The sequence below is a fragment of the Mustela lutreola genome, chromosome 6 (assembly GCF_030435805.1).
Source record: "Mustela lutreola isolate mMusLut2 chromosome 6, mMusLut2.pri, whole genome shotgun sequence".
Taxonomy (NCBI): Eukaryota; Metazoa; Chordata; class Mammalia; order Carnivora; family Mustelidae; genus Mustela; species Mustela lutreola.
In genome coordinates, this window is record NC_081295.1 from 157,817,839 (window position 1) to 157,831,329 (window position 13,491).

The 13,491-nt window shown below is 48.5% G+C and overlaps 3 non-coding genes across 3 annotated transcripts; 2 read left to right on the forward strand and 1 right to left on the reverse strand.

Annotated features, from left to right (window-relative positions):
- Positions 1-276: 276 nt before the first annotated feature.
- Positions 277-348, forward strand: TRNAA-AGC (transfer RNA alanine (anticodon AGC)). Its single transcript has one exon. It is a non-coding gene; the product is annotated as a tRNA-Ala (tRNA).
- An 8,887-nt stretch (positions 349-9,235) lies between these two features.
- TRNAA-UGC (transfer RNA alanine (anticodon UGC)) lies at positions 9,236-9,307 on the reverse strand. Its single transcript has one exon. It is a non-coding gene; the product is annotated as a tRNA-Ala (tRNA).
- A 4,112-nt stretch (positions 9,308-13,419) lies between these two features.
- Positions 13,420-13,491, forward strand: TRNAG-CCC (transfer RNA glycine (anticodon CCC)). Its single transcript has one exon. It is a non-coding gene; the product is annotated as a tRNA-Gly (tRNA).

A 13,491-nucleotide genomic window follows, 5' to 3' on the forward strand; every position in this document is an offset into this window, starting at 1 on the left:
CCCCACCCCCCCGCCTCCGCCGCGCCGCGCCGCCCCCTGCTGCGGCCTCCCCCGGCTCCTCGGCCGCAGGCGGCACACGTGGCTGCAGAGCGCGAGACCGCGCGGGCTCCGCCGCCTCCTCCCGCGGAACCCCGCCGGGGCGTTTCGGACGCCGCACGCGGCCGGCCCGCACGTGAGATGTCTGCGCCCCCGTTTTCTCCGCGTCTTCCTAAGACTTTCGGAGGCGAAAAGTGATAATAAATCACGAAAGGAATCCGCAGCACCGCGCCCGTATTCGGGGGTGTAGCTCAGTGGTAGAGCGCGTGCTTAGCATGTACGAGGTCCCGGGTTCAATCCCCGGCACCTCCACCAGTTTTAGGGGAATGCGCCTGGGATCGGGGCGCGTCTGCCCCGCTAACCCGCCGCCTGCTCTCCTTCCGTTTTCTACCCGCCCGGGGTGCGGCAGTGACACCGACTTCCTACTGAGAACAAAGGTCCTGGGCCCTGCGCACCAGGAACGCGCAGAGCCTCGGTCTCATCCGCTTTCTTTGGAATTCTGCAAAGTTCTTGGGACAAAGAACACACTGGAGGTGGAACAGCATAAAAAGATGGTTTTTTTTTTTTTTTCCCTTCTGAACTTGCAAACTACTTTACCCTTTTTTGTGTCACCAGACACGGACCCAGGGGGGCCCAGTTCCAGCTGCGGGCTTTCCAAGGCACGTGAGGGGCCATGAAGAGCTGTCGGTCCGAGCCTAGACGGGGTGACGCAGACCGAATGAAGGCAGGTTGGTGGCAGGGGCCCAGGACGCCTGCCTCTCTGCGGACACGGTGTGGGACCAAGCAGCTAAATATTTCTTAAGTCAAAATAAATGACGCGTCAGGCTCATTTTAGAAATGACTAGAGAGGAAACTTATCACTGCCCCCAAACCAAGGAGCATCCCACAAGTAACACCTGCGTATCCTAGCCGATGCATAATCAAAGCCGATGTGCTAGTCTGAAGTATGAGTTGAATACACACCTTGGGAGAGGGAGCCTTCAGTTTTAAATTTGTTAACTTCTAGGGATTATTTGGTATTCTGGAAGATAATTCTATGTAATATATATTATTAGGAGACTTTTATATTCTGTACTACCTATTTAAGTTTCTTTAAAGTATTTTGTGTCAAACATTAAAAATTTTTTTATGACAAGACAAGGATGTCTATTATCTTCACTACTATTTAATGCTGTTATGGAGGTATTTCTTTTTCTCCTTCCTTCCTTCCTTCCTTCTTCTTCTTCTTCTTCTTCTTCTTCTTTTTTTTTTTTTTAAGAGAGAGAGAGGTGAGGAGAAGAGCCAAGGGACAGGGAGAGAGAGACTCTTAAGCACGCTCCACACCCAGTGCTGAGCCAAATGTGGGGTCCATGCCTGTCTCAATCTCATGACCCCGAGATCATGACCTAAACTGAAAACAATAGTCCGGCCGTTAACCAAATGAGCCACCCAGGTAGGTGCCACTCTGATGGAGGTATTAACCAAGGCATTCAGATATGAAGAAACAGAGGGTTAAGTATCGGATAGTAAGTGATAAAGCTATCTCTATATAGCTTGGTAGGATTATACGTCTGGAAATTGCCCTTCAAAGTGGAAAAGCTACTAGAGCACCTACTTGTAAAACCAACACAGACTCACACGTAATAGTCTATATCTAACCTTTGGAGGCTTTCGGATAGCATCTCATTATTTTGAAAGTTGACCAATGAAGGAAATGAATCAAGTATTTATCCTATATGAATAATATGGATTTTTTTAAAAGATTTTATTGATTTATTTGACAGGGAGAGATAGTGGGGGGGGGGGGCGGGACAGAGGGAGAAGGAGAAACATATCCCTTCTGAGCAGGAAGCTGGACGGGGTGCTTGATCCCAGAACCCTAGGACCACAACCCAAGCTGAAGGCTGACGCCTAACTGACTGGGCCACCCAGGCACCCCTGGGATGTTTTTTAAGATAAACATGCTGTTGATAAGGGAAAGATTTTCTCCATAGAAGAATCACAGCTGATAAATGCAGGAGGAATGATTAAAATTAGAATCAACATTTTACAACAGATCTAATGCATCCAGGTCACAATCATCAATGGCTGCTACAGCCCTGAGGAGAAATCAGACAGAACCCTAGAATGGACAGAATCGCTGACATCCCCTAAAAGCAACAACTGATTCCATGGCACTAAAACTGAGAGGACTACACATCCTGTGTGTCTGGGTGCAGTGAAACAGAACATTCCCAACCCCACCAACAAAATACTTGAGTTAAGAAATTAATGGTTTAGGGGTGCCTGGGTCGCTCAGTGAGTTAAGACGCTGCCTTCGGCTCAGGTCATGATCTCAGGGTCCTGGGATTGAGCCCTGCATCGGGCTCTCTGCTCAGCGGGGAGCCTGCTTCCTCCTCTTTCTGCCTGCCTCTCTGCCTGCTTGTGATCTCTCTCTGTCAAATAAATAAATAAAATCTAAAAAAAAAAAAAAAGAATCTGTTTAATAACACAGGCAATCGGCCAGATCCAGAATGTGAAAAAATTCTCCTGGGCCAACTGACCCTCAGAAGGTAAGTGACATGGCAGCGGTAGGGGTGGGGAGAAGGAGGCAGATATGATACAGATGAAATGACATACAAGGAGATTAAATGCAACACATTTGGATCTGGACTCAAACAAAATAATTGGAAAATGAAACAACTGAACATGGACTGAGCATTAGACTACATTAAGAAGTTTCTTTAATTTTGCTGGTTGTGATATTATTATGGTAATGTTTTAAAAAGTTTATAACTATTAGTTATTCATGTGAAAATATTTATGGTTGAAGTTAATACAATATTTGAAATTTTATTTGTTTTCCAGGGGGCACCAAAAATAGAACCTGAAAGTTGGTAAAAATTGAACAAGAACAACGAAGTGATCGTTAAATGCTCAGTGTGTGACTGAAGGAAGCTATATTCATTAGAGTATAAGCTCTATTTTAAAATGTCTGAATCTGGGTGGCTCAGTGGGTTAAGCCTCTGCCTTTGGCTCAGGTCATGATCCCAGGGTCCTAGGATCATGACTAGGATCGAGCCCCACATTGGGCTCTCTGCTCAGCAGGGAGTCTGCTTCCTCCCCCCCGCCCTGCCGTGATCTCTGTCTGTCAAATAAATAATTTTTTTTTTTAAATGTCTGAAACAGAGTAGCCTGACTGGCTCAGTTGGTGGAGAATGGGACTTGTGGTCTTGGGATTGTGAGTTCAAGCCCTCACACTGGGCATAGAGATTATCAAAAAAAAAAAAAATTGTAAAAATAAAATAAAATGTCCAAAACAGAAGGTTAAAAATGTTTTCATTCAATATTTATCTTACTGACTTTATATTACATATTTAAATATATTTTTAATTTAATTTTCATTTTTCTCCAAGAAATGGGTAGAAGACATAACACACATTTCTGCAAAGAAGACATCCAAATGGCCAACAGACACATGAAAAAGTGTTCACATCACTCGGCATCAGGGAAATACAAATCAAAACCACAATGAGATCCCACCTCACACCAATCAGAATGGCTAAAATTAACCAGTCAGGAAACGAGAGGTGTTGGGCAGGATATGAAGAAAGGGGAACCCTCCTACACTACAGGTGGGAATGCAAGCTGGTGCAGCCACTCTGGAAACAGTACAAAGGTTCCTTAAGAAGTTGAAAATAGAGCTACCCTACAAGCCAGTAATTGCACTACTGGGTATTTACCCCAAAGATACAAATGTAGTGAAAAGAAGTGGCACATGCACCCCAATGTTCATAGCAGCAATAGCCAAATGTGGAAGGAGCGAAGATGTCCCTTGAAGAAGATGTGGACCATATATACAATGCAATATTCCTCAGCCATCAGAAAGGGTGAATACCTACCGTCTGTATTGATGTGGATGGAACTAGATGATATATGCTGAGTGAACTAAGTCAATCAGAGAAAGACAATTATCATACAGTTTCACTCATTTGTGGAATATAAGAAATATCATAGAGGACCATAAGGGAAGAGAGGGAAAAATGAAACAAGGTGAAACCAGAGAGGGGGAAAAATTATACGACTCTTAATCATAGGAAAGAAACTGAGGGTTGCTAGAGGGGAGAGTGTAGGGGATGGGGCAACAGGGTGACGGGCATTAAGGAGGGCACGTGATGGGTGAGCGCTGGCTGTTGTGTAAGACTGATGAGCCACAGACCTGTAACAAATAATACATTGTATGTTAATTAAAATTTTTTTAAAAAGTAAAAAAAGGAAATGTCCAAAACAGGAAGTTTAAAAGGTTTACATTTAATATTTGTTATTTATATTATATATTTAAATGTATTTTAAATTTAACTTTCATTTTTCTCAAAGAATGGCTTCTGTTTCTTGAAAATCATTGCAGTGGATAGTTTTTTAATTAGGCATAATGGACAAATAAAATTTTAATGTATTTAAAATGGGGGCACCTGGGTGGCTCGGTCAGTTGCGGAGCCCACTCTTGATTTTGACTCAGCTCATGACCTCAGGGTCGTGAGTTCAGGTTCCAGGCTCTGTAGGGAATCTGCTTGAGAGTCTGTCCTTCTCCCTCTGCCCTTACCCCACTCTCTCTCAAATAAGTAAATCATAAAAAAAAAAAAAAACGTACAATGTGGTGATATATGTATAATGTAAATCGAAAAGTACAATGAGCTATCACGTCACACCTGGTAGGATGGCTATTATTTAAAAAAAAAAGATAACAAGTGTTGGTGAGGGTGTAGAGAGATTAGAACCCTCGCATACTGTTCGTGAGAATGTAAAATGGTGCAGCAGCTACACAAAACAGTATGGATGCTTCTCAGAAAAAGTAAAAATAAAACTCCGAAATGATCCAGCAATCCCACTTATGGCCGTATATATATCCAAAAGAACTGAAAACAGGATTTTGAAAAGACATCTGATGGTCAAGATACGGAAACAACCGAAGCATCCATCGACAGATGAACAGATAAAGAAACTCTGGCATATACACAAAAATATTATCCAGCCTTTAAAAATGTTGCCAGTTGTGACAGCAAGGATGGACCCGGAAGACGCTGTGCGAAATGAAATAAGCCATCCAGAAGGATGATTACTGCATAATCCCACTCTGGCCAACAGTCAGACTCGTGGAAGCAGAGAATGTGATGGGGATCGCCAGCACCCGCGGCGGGGAGGAAACAGAGAGCCGGGCTGGCTGAGGGTAAAGTTTCAGTTATGCGAGACAAACATGACAGAAATCTGCCTCCAGTTAGCAAGAAGGTATTGCACACTTCCGAGCTTAAGTGGGTAGGTCTCTCTCTGTCACATACACTCAAAAAGCAAAAGGACACAAGGAAACTTCGGGAGGTAGTGCATATGTTGTAACCTTGTTTGTGGTGACGGTATAATGAGGATTTGCTTATGTCCAAACTCATCAAACCATACCCATTGGGTATGTGTAGTTCTTTGTATATCAAGTATACCTCAGTACAGCTGTCCAATCTGAGTAATGCCAAGTGTTCACAGGCTTATTATTGTTTGCAGCTGTTCTCTGAATATTCTAGAAATTATCTCATTTTTAATAAAATCTTAATTATTGAAGTAACTTCTCATCTGTGTGGTGTAGTTTGATGGTCGGAGGGATGAAAGACAGAGATTCCAGTTCCAGACTGAACACCTGAGACCCGGAGCCCTGAAGGCAGGACATCAGTGTCCCAGCTCGGACATTCAATGTTGAAGGCAGAAGACCAGTGTCCCAGCTCCCACAGACAGGCAGAGAGGAGGTGATCCCAACCTTCTGCCTTTTTGTTCTATTCTGGCCTTCAACAGATTGGACGATACCCACGCCTATCAGGGAGGGCTCTCTGCGTTACTCAGTCTACCAATTCAAACAGTAGTCTCCTCTGGAAACAGCCACAGACATACCCAAAGATAATGTTTAATCAGACACGTGGACACTGATGGCCAGTGAAGCTGTCAGAAAGGTTAATCATCACATCACAGTCATTGATGTGTTAATTTTCCCAACATATCCTTTGTTTCTAAGGTATCCTAAATCTCCAACAATCCTTAGTTTCCTTATAACTAAAGAATGCAATTACAATAAATATTCCATTCTGATGCATTATAATTTATCTATCACTTCTTTTAACCTCCTGAACTGTGCTTGTTGAGTCTTGTGTGTGGACACGATCTGATCATGAAATAATGGTGGTGGCACACGTGATGACGGTGGCAGCGAATTTACTGTGTACTGAACAGGGAAGAAAGAGGTTTGGGATTGCTGTTATTAAAACTGGGTCATGTTCACAATTATTCTGAAAAACAAACAAACACATAAATAAATAAATAAATACCAGCCATTAAAACATACAGTGACTCCTGTGCCTACTGGAAGGGCAACCAGAGGGGCGCTAACATGATACAACTAACTGTACCTTTTTTTTTTTTAAGATTTTATTTATTTATTTGACAGGGAGAGACAGTAAGAGAGGGAACACAAGAAGGGGGAGTGGGAGTGGGAGAGGGAGAAGTAGGCTTCCCGAGGAGCAGGGAGCCCTATGCGGGGCTCCATCCCAGGCCCCTGGGATCGTGACCTGAGCCTAAGGCAGATGTTTAACCCACTGAGCCACCCAGATGCCCCACTATCTGTACTTCTACTTCAGAGTTGCCAAGAGCACAAAGCCAAAACCCTTGTTTTGTTTACAGAATTCAGGTCAGGGGGTGCCTGGGTGACTCAGTGGGTTAAAGCCTCTGCCTTTGGCTTGGGTCATGATCCTGGGGTCCTGGGATCGAGCCCCACATTGGGCTCTCTGCTCGGTGGGGAGCCTGCTTCCTCCTCTCTCTCTCTCTGCCTCTCTGCCTACTTGTGATCTCTGTCTGTCAAATGAATAAATAAAATCTTAAAAAAAAAGAATTCAGGTCAATGGAAAAAGGAACACTGGGTTCCTGTCCAATTTGGGTCCTCTAAGATGATGCCTTCACTCCAAGACCAACCACATCCCCTTGATAGGTATTACTGAATCTTCTGATGTTGACCAAAAATGCCACCAAAATGTTATCTTTCTATAGCTTCTTAGAGATAAACTCTGCCAGGAAGTGGGAAGGAAGCCTGAAAGTGAAAACTAGCAGGGGCATGACAAGGAGAAGGAAAACACACAGAGGAGCACGTAGACGTTTTGCTGGGCCTTGTCCCTTGGTGGGGGAGACAGAAGGTAGAGACAACAAGGATAGAACCAGGAACCCATCCGTGCACATTTTAAACTCTCCAACCTATTATATCCTCTCAACTATGCCTGTTCTCTCTCCAATCTTTGGTCAAAGAAAAAATAGTTTTAACCTGATTTGCATAGCTCCTTGTTCAAGGTTGTGTCTTATTCAGTAAGCAGTTGAAAATTTGGCTTACAACAGGTTGTATGCATGATGGCCAAAAAATGTAGCATATTGGTAAAAGACCAGCATAAAAAGAAAACAGCTTTTGTAAAGATTTTATTTGTTTGACCAAATGAGAGAGAGAGAGAGACAGACAGACAGACAGTAAGGTCGCACAAGCAGGGGGAGTGGGGGAGGGGAAGCAAGCTCCTCACTGCACAAGGAACCCTGGGACCATGACCCAAGCTTATTAAGGCAGATGCTCAACCGCCTGAGCCACCCAGGGGCCTGCCTCAAAAAGAAAACATATGTTAAAGTAAGTTGCTCAGACAATTCTTGATATAAAGTTCAAAGTCTAACTATTAAAAGAGGATGATCCAAATAGGCAAGAAAAGAGGGTAGGCTCGTCTTCATTGGTACGGCAGATAGTTTTTTTTTTTTTTAAGATTTTATTTATTTGAGAGAGAGTGAGCATGAGTGGGGGAAGTAGGGTTGGGGAGAGGGAGACGGAAAAGGGTCTTGATCCCACAACACTGAGGTCATGACCTGAGCTGAAGGCGAATGCCTAACCAGCGGAGCCACCCGGTGCCTAGTACTGCAGAGAATTCTCTTTCGGGTCAGGAGTCATCACCTTCGGTCACCTGATGTCTGTCTCTATGTAAACTCCATTCAGGGATTTATTTTAGAGGAAGGTTTTATAAACATTTTGCTCATCTGTGATGAGACTTAAAGATGTTGTAAAGTATCTTTTTATGATTCTATTTTTTAATTTTTAATTTAAATTTAGTTTATTAACAGGATGTATTATCGGCTTCAGAGCCAGAGGTCAATGATTCATCAGTCCCATATAACACGCCTGCTCACTACATCACGTGCCCTCCTTAACGCACATCACCCAATTACCCCCACCCGCTGGCAGCCCTCAGTTTGTTTCCTATGATTAAGAGTCTCTTGCAGTTTGTGTCTCTCTCTGGTTTCATTTTGTTTTATTTTTTCCTCTCTTCCCCATGATCCTGTTTTGTTTCTTAAATTCCATATGCGTGAGATCATATGATAATTGTCTTTCTCTGATTGACTGATTTCACCCAGCATAATCGCCTGGAGTTCCATCCATGTGGCTGCAAATGGCCAGAGTTCATTTGGACAGCTGAGTAGTACTCCATGCTCTAAAGTATTTACATGATTGTGATATATTAGCTTTATAATCTCAATTAAGTGGAGGAATTTGGCAATATTTAAACTTCCCAGTAATGTACTACACCTAACTTTGTCCCCAATGGCTTATTTCTTTAAGTACTGTAGGGACCCAGAGCAGTCTGTTCCACAATGGCATAGTAATTATTTTGAATGGAAGCTACTCTGGAAACAGCAGGTGCAAGGATATGACACCCTCCTCTGCCCCCCCTGAAAGCAGGAAACGAATCTCCCCTATTCAAGGGACCCTCCTTGTGGTAAGAAGGAAAAGACATCCTTATCACCAGAGATAGGAAATTTAAAATTGAGACAGCTGTAGAAATAAAGCTTGTTACTTTATTACTAGATCTACCTCAGCCCAAATTCCACTTAAAATCTCTTATTAATTAAAGTTCCCAAGCCTCTGTCTTCTTCATCCTGTCAAGTCCTCACAAATCTATTTTCTTTGTTCAAAATAGGTCTCAGCTTCATTATTAGTGCCCTGTGCACAGGTAATAAAGCTCCCTTAGCTAGCCCTGTTAATCTGTCTCAAATCAATTTAATTCTGAGCCCAGTAAGAACTTTGGCTGGAGGAAAATTCTTCTTTGTCGGTAACTTTAATAATTGAAGAAGGGCCTGCTAAGGGTTAAATAAGATATAAACCAGGACTCCTATTCCGGGCTTAGGAAAGTGGAGACGCCGGGGATCGAACCCGGGACCTCATACATGCAAAGCATGCGCTCTACCACTGAGCTACATCCCCACGAGGAAGTTGCTCCTTTTCCCCCTCAATTGTCGACCAGGGGTTCTGCCTTACCCGTGAGGCCTGCGCCTGGGCTTCGGCGGGTTTCTTCAATCCGCATGCACAGGAGGACGGTCAGTCAGCCGACTGAACAAATGCATACGAATTACACCTCCCCCTTCAACGTCGTTTAGCGCAGTTTCTATTTGCAGATTTATGCTGCTGGATCGCATTTGCTTCATTCTCGACTGGGCCGATTTTAGAGCGCGGAGGCAGCGCCTGCGTCCCGCCTCGCCCCAGCCCGCGCCGGCAGCCCAGAGCCGGCCGCAGCAGCCGCTCCGGAGAGAGCCGGGAGGGTCCGCTGGCTCCGCTAAGACCGCGCGGGGAATCTTGCAACGAGGGCTGTGGGGCAGCCGGGCTGAGAAACACATTAGCAGCTTCAACGCGTGCCTCGCTCTGCCTCAGTTTCTCGCCTTCCCTCCGGCTGGAGTCCGTGGCCTCGCCGGCTTTCCCTCCCCGCGGAGGCCGCTCCTCCGGCTGGGACGAGCCAGGCTCTGCTGCCCGGCCGGCGGCGCCCCGCGCCCCGGAAGCCCTGCGCGCCCGCAGAAATGCCCAGCGCAGCGACAGCACCCTGCGCGTCCCGAAGACTCCCCGGGCCCTGCCGTGTCGGGAGAGGGTCCGGACCGCAGACTCCCAACAGGACAACAAAAGGCCAACGCTAAGAGGAGGCACTTGGGACCGAGTCCGGGAGACACGAAACTAAACATAATGCCTACAAAATAGGCAACAAAGCCACTGGTTTCATCCTCCCGGCGACTGGCGAAGGTGGACGTCTCATCGAAAGCCCCCCTGTGAGCGGGGGCGAGCACAACCGGATCAAGGGGCGCAAACCCCCCATCACCCTACTCGCTGCCCCGTGAGGTCGGTGCAAGCGCACAGCGGCCCCGCGCTCTCGCGACAGCAGTCCCCGCGAGGCTCCAGGTCCCTGCCGGGGGCACGGGCCCACTCACCTCCTGCCGCCTGCCCCGCCGCGCGAAACCGTCCCGACGGAGGGGAGCCCCGCGGGCCTGACCCGGCGCGCCAGCCCCAGGCGATGGCCGAAGGACGCGCTGGTCACCTAGTGGTCCCGGTGACCCCGAGGACATCGGTCCCCGTCTACCGCGAAGGCCTGTGTGTTGCGGAGTGAACGTGCCGGGTCCCGCGGTGGCCCAGTGGGCAGTCGCCGCAGGGCAGCAAGCTAGCAAGCAGACGGGCAGAGTCGCGTGGGGTGTGCGCTCCTGAGCCGGCGGGGTGCGCTCCGCGGGGAGGGTGGGCCCCGGCCAGGCCAAGGCTGCCACTTCGCCCTCGCCCCAGTTCCCTCCTCTCTCTCCGGTCGGGGCAGAGCACACATTACAGACACTTAGGAGTGAAGGAGACTCCGGTCCCCGTGTAGTCGCTTTTCTCCGGCGATGCGAAGGGCACCTGCGGACACGGGGTGTGCCTTGGGAGTGCACTCTTTCGTCTGTGCAGCCACCGCCTCCCTCCCTGGTTCTCCTCCTCCTCAGTCCCCGTCCCCGCCTGGTCCCTGCACCAAGTCGCCGGCCAGTCTGCACGGAGGTGTCCAGGGGTCGCGGGCTCGAGGTCTCTGGGCTCAGGTGTGGGGCAGCGGCTGGGCTTGGGAAGTGTTGCGAGCACTCGCCCAACCAGCGAGGTTTGGGCTGACGTTTGAGCGCGGGACTCCTCGCCGCCACCCGGCCGGGAGGATCCCTCTGCAGCCCCAGGGCTGAGGCCGCCTCTTGGGGCCGTGCGTCTGCGGAGGTGCCAAACGTTCTCCCCGCGCCTTCGTCCGTGGGGTCCCTCTGATCCCGAGCCAACTGCCGCGCGAGGCCCCTCCCCTTGCACCTGCCAGTGGGAGTCCTCACCTGGTTCGTTCTGGGGCACAGGCTTGTCTCTGAGACGCCGCCTGCACAGCTAGGGATGCCTCCTTTCCTACTCAGATCGCTGCATTCGTTCCCAAACTAAAATCTCCTGACGGTGGTGCGAGCGGCCGAGGCGGCGAGCGTCGCCGCCGCTGTCTGGGGTCCCTGTCTGTGTCTGCAGAGGAAACCCGCTTGCCGGGGAGCCCGGAGCTGAGGAGCGGTTCGCGCGTACCTGCGGCTCTTGAGACCCCGGGACGCCCCCGGCACCGCTCCCCTTACGCAGTTGCGTCGGTGACATTTTAGGCGTCGCGAAGGCCGGATGCTGGAGCAGAAGCCGGGGACACCGGCCGCCGCCTGTAGGCGGGCGGCGGGCGCGCGTAAGGCCCGCAACGACCCGCGCAGGGCTGCGGCGCAGGGAGCCAGCGGGGCCGCACGCGCTCCGGAAGCTCTCCCGGGCATAACGAGCGCCGCGGGGGCAGTTCTCAGGGGTGGGGCGGGCGCTTCGGCGGCCCGGGGTGAGGAACGAGCCTCTGCCGCGATCCCCCAACCCGCCAAATCATCAAATTCTTTTTTTTTTCCTATTATTTTTTAATGATTTTATTTATTTATTTGAGAGAGAGAGAGAGAATGAGAGGACAGAGGTCAGTGGGAGGAGAGACTGCTCGGCAGGGAGTCTGATGCGGGACTCGATCCCAGGACTCATGACTTGAGCCGAAGGCAGTCGCTCAACCCACTGAGCCACCCAGGCGCCCCAAATTCTTAAGAGAATCCACCTGCGGGGTCTGAGCCCCGCGGGGTCTAGGAGCCGCTGGACGCTCGGCCCACGGACACACGGTCCAACTAGTCTTTGCTGCCCTGAATCCCGTTCGTGACGGGGCTCGGGGTTGCAACTGTTGCCCACGAACGACGAATTTTTTGTGATTTTGTTTCCAGACCTCCGTAGACCGGGGCCCTTGTGCGAGCTGCCGCTAGGGCCGGATGGTTGCGGAGTGAAGTCCTAGCCCGGCGGCCCCTCCTCCCTCCCCACCTCGCGCCTCCAGCGCGCGGGGTCCTCGGCGCGTCCAGCTGTGTCCAGCGGCAGGATCCGAAGCTGCAGATGTGCTTTATTTCGGGGATTTGCTCTTCTTAATCTGTTTTTACTCATCTTTATCTTCCTCTCCTAATGGCTCGTGGATAGAACATCTAATGTTCAAGGGCGTTTGGATATCGAGAGCTGTATCTGCTGCTGTTCCCGCGTTCGTGTACGATTAAGTTTTTAAAACTAACTTTCTAAATATCCATATCCTATTCTCACAGTATACTAAAAAATTAAACTCAAAAATTAGATTTCCCTCACGCACTTAAATATCTAGAAAAATTCAGACGTAATCTGTTAAATGATTTTATCTTTAATCACTGGAAACACCTTAGTCTCGTACTATCGTTAGAAAATGATGTAGTCATGTGCTGGCCTACACCAGCCATTCCTGAGTCTTACTTCCGCAGCACGGCTGGTCCTATGGGAACACAGATGGCTGGACCCCACGTCCCAGTTCCCGACTCACCACCACGGTGGGGCCTGAGAATCTGTATTTTTAGCAGGCTCCCAGGTGATGCTGATGCTGGGTGGACCAAAGACCACACTTGGAGAACCAATGCCTGAGGCTAAAACCTGTTTCTAAACTGTAAAAACCTGGATTTATATCTGAACCTTCAGCATTTTTCTTACACTTTTTATTCCACAGGATACAGGTTTACTACCCAGTCTAGGGAGTGGGCTCTTCCTTCTTCCGCCAGGCTGAGACTGTGGACAAGGCCATGCCTGGAATCCGAGTCAGAATGCATCTTGCAAGGCGAGTCCCGCCCGTCCCCTACTCCGCTGGAGTGACTCCTGCTTACCCCTGGATTTTGTGCTACACATAGTTCCTTTTTTCCAAGGCTTCGCTGTGGCCACCCACGGGTCTATTTTTTCTGATGCTGGCCTGTCGGAGAGGCTGCTGATCTGAATGCCTTATATGCATGGTAGTTGCTAGGATAAAGTCCAGTTCTCCCCCCTGCTTGGTCTGAGGTGGGCCTGGGCTTATTTCAAACGACTCTAAAGCCTTTAGTGATATTGGTTTACAAACACCCTCTTTCTGACATTCAAGACCTATAAAATCCACATTATTCTTGACATCAAAGTATAACAAAATATATTTTAGGGAAAAGTTGATGTGTATTCCTAAAATTTTTTTACCACATAACCCCTGCAGCTCTGGGGGTGTAGCTCAGCAGCAGAGCCCATGCTTCCCATGTATGAGGCCCCAGGTTCAATCCCTGGCATCTCCA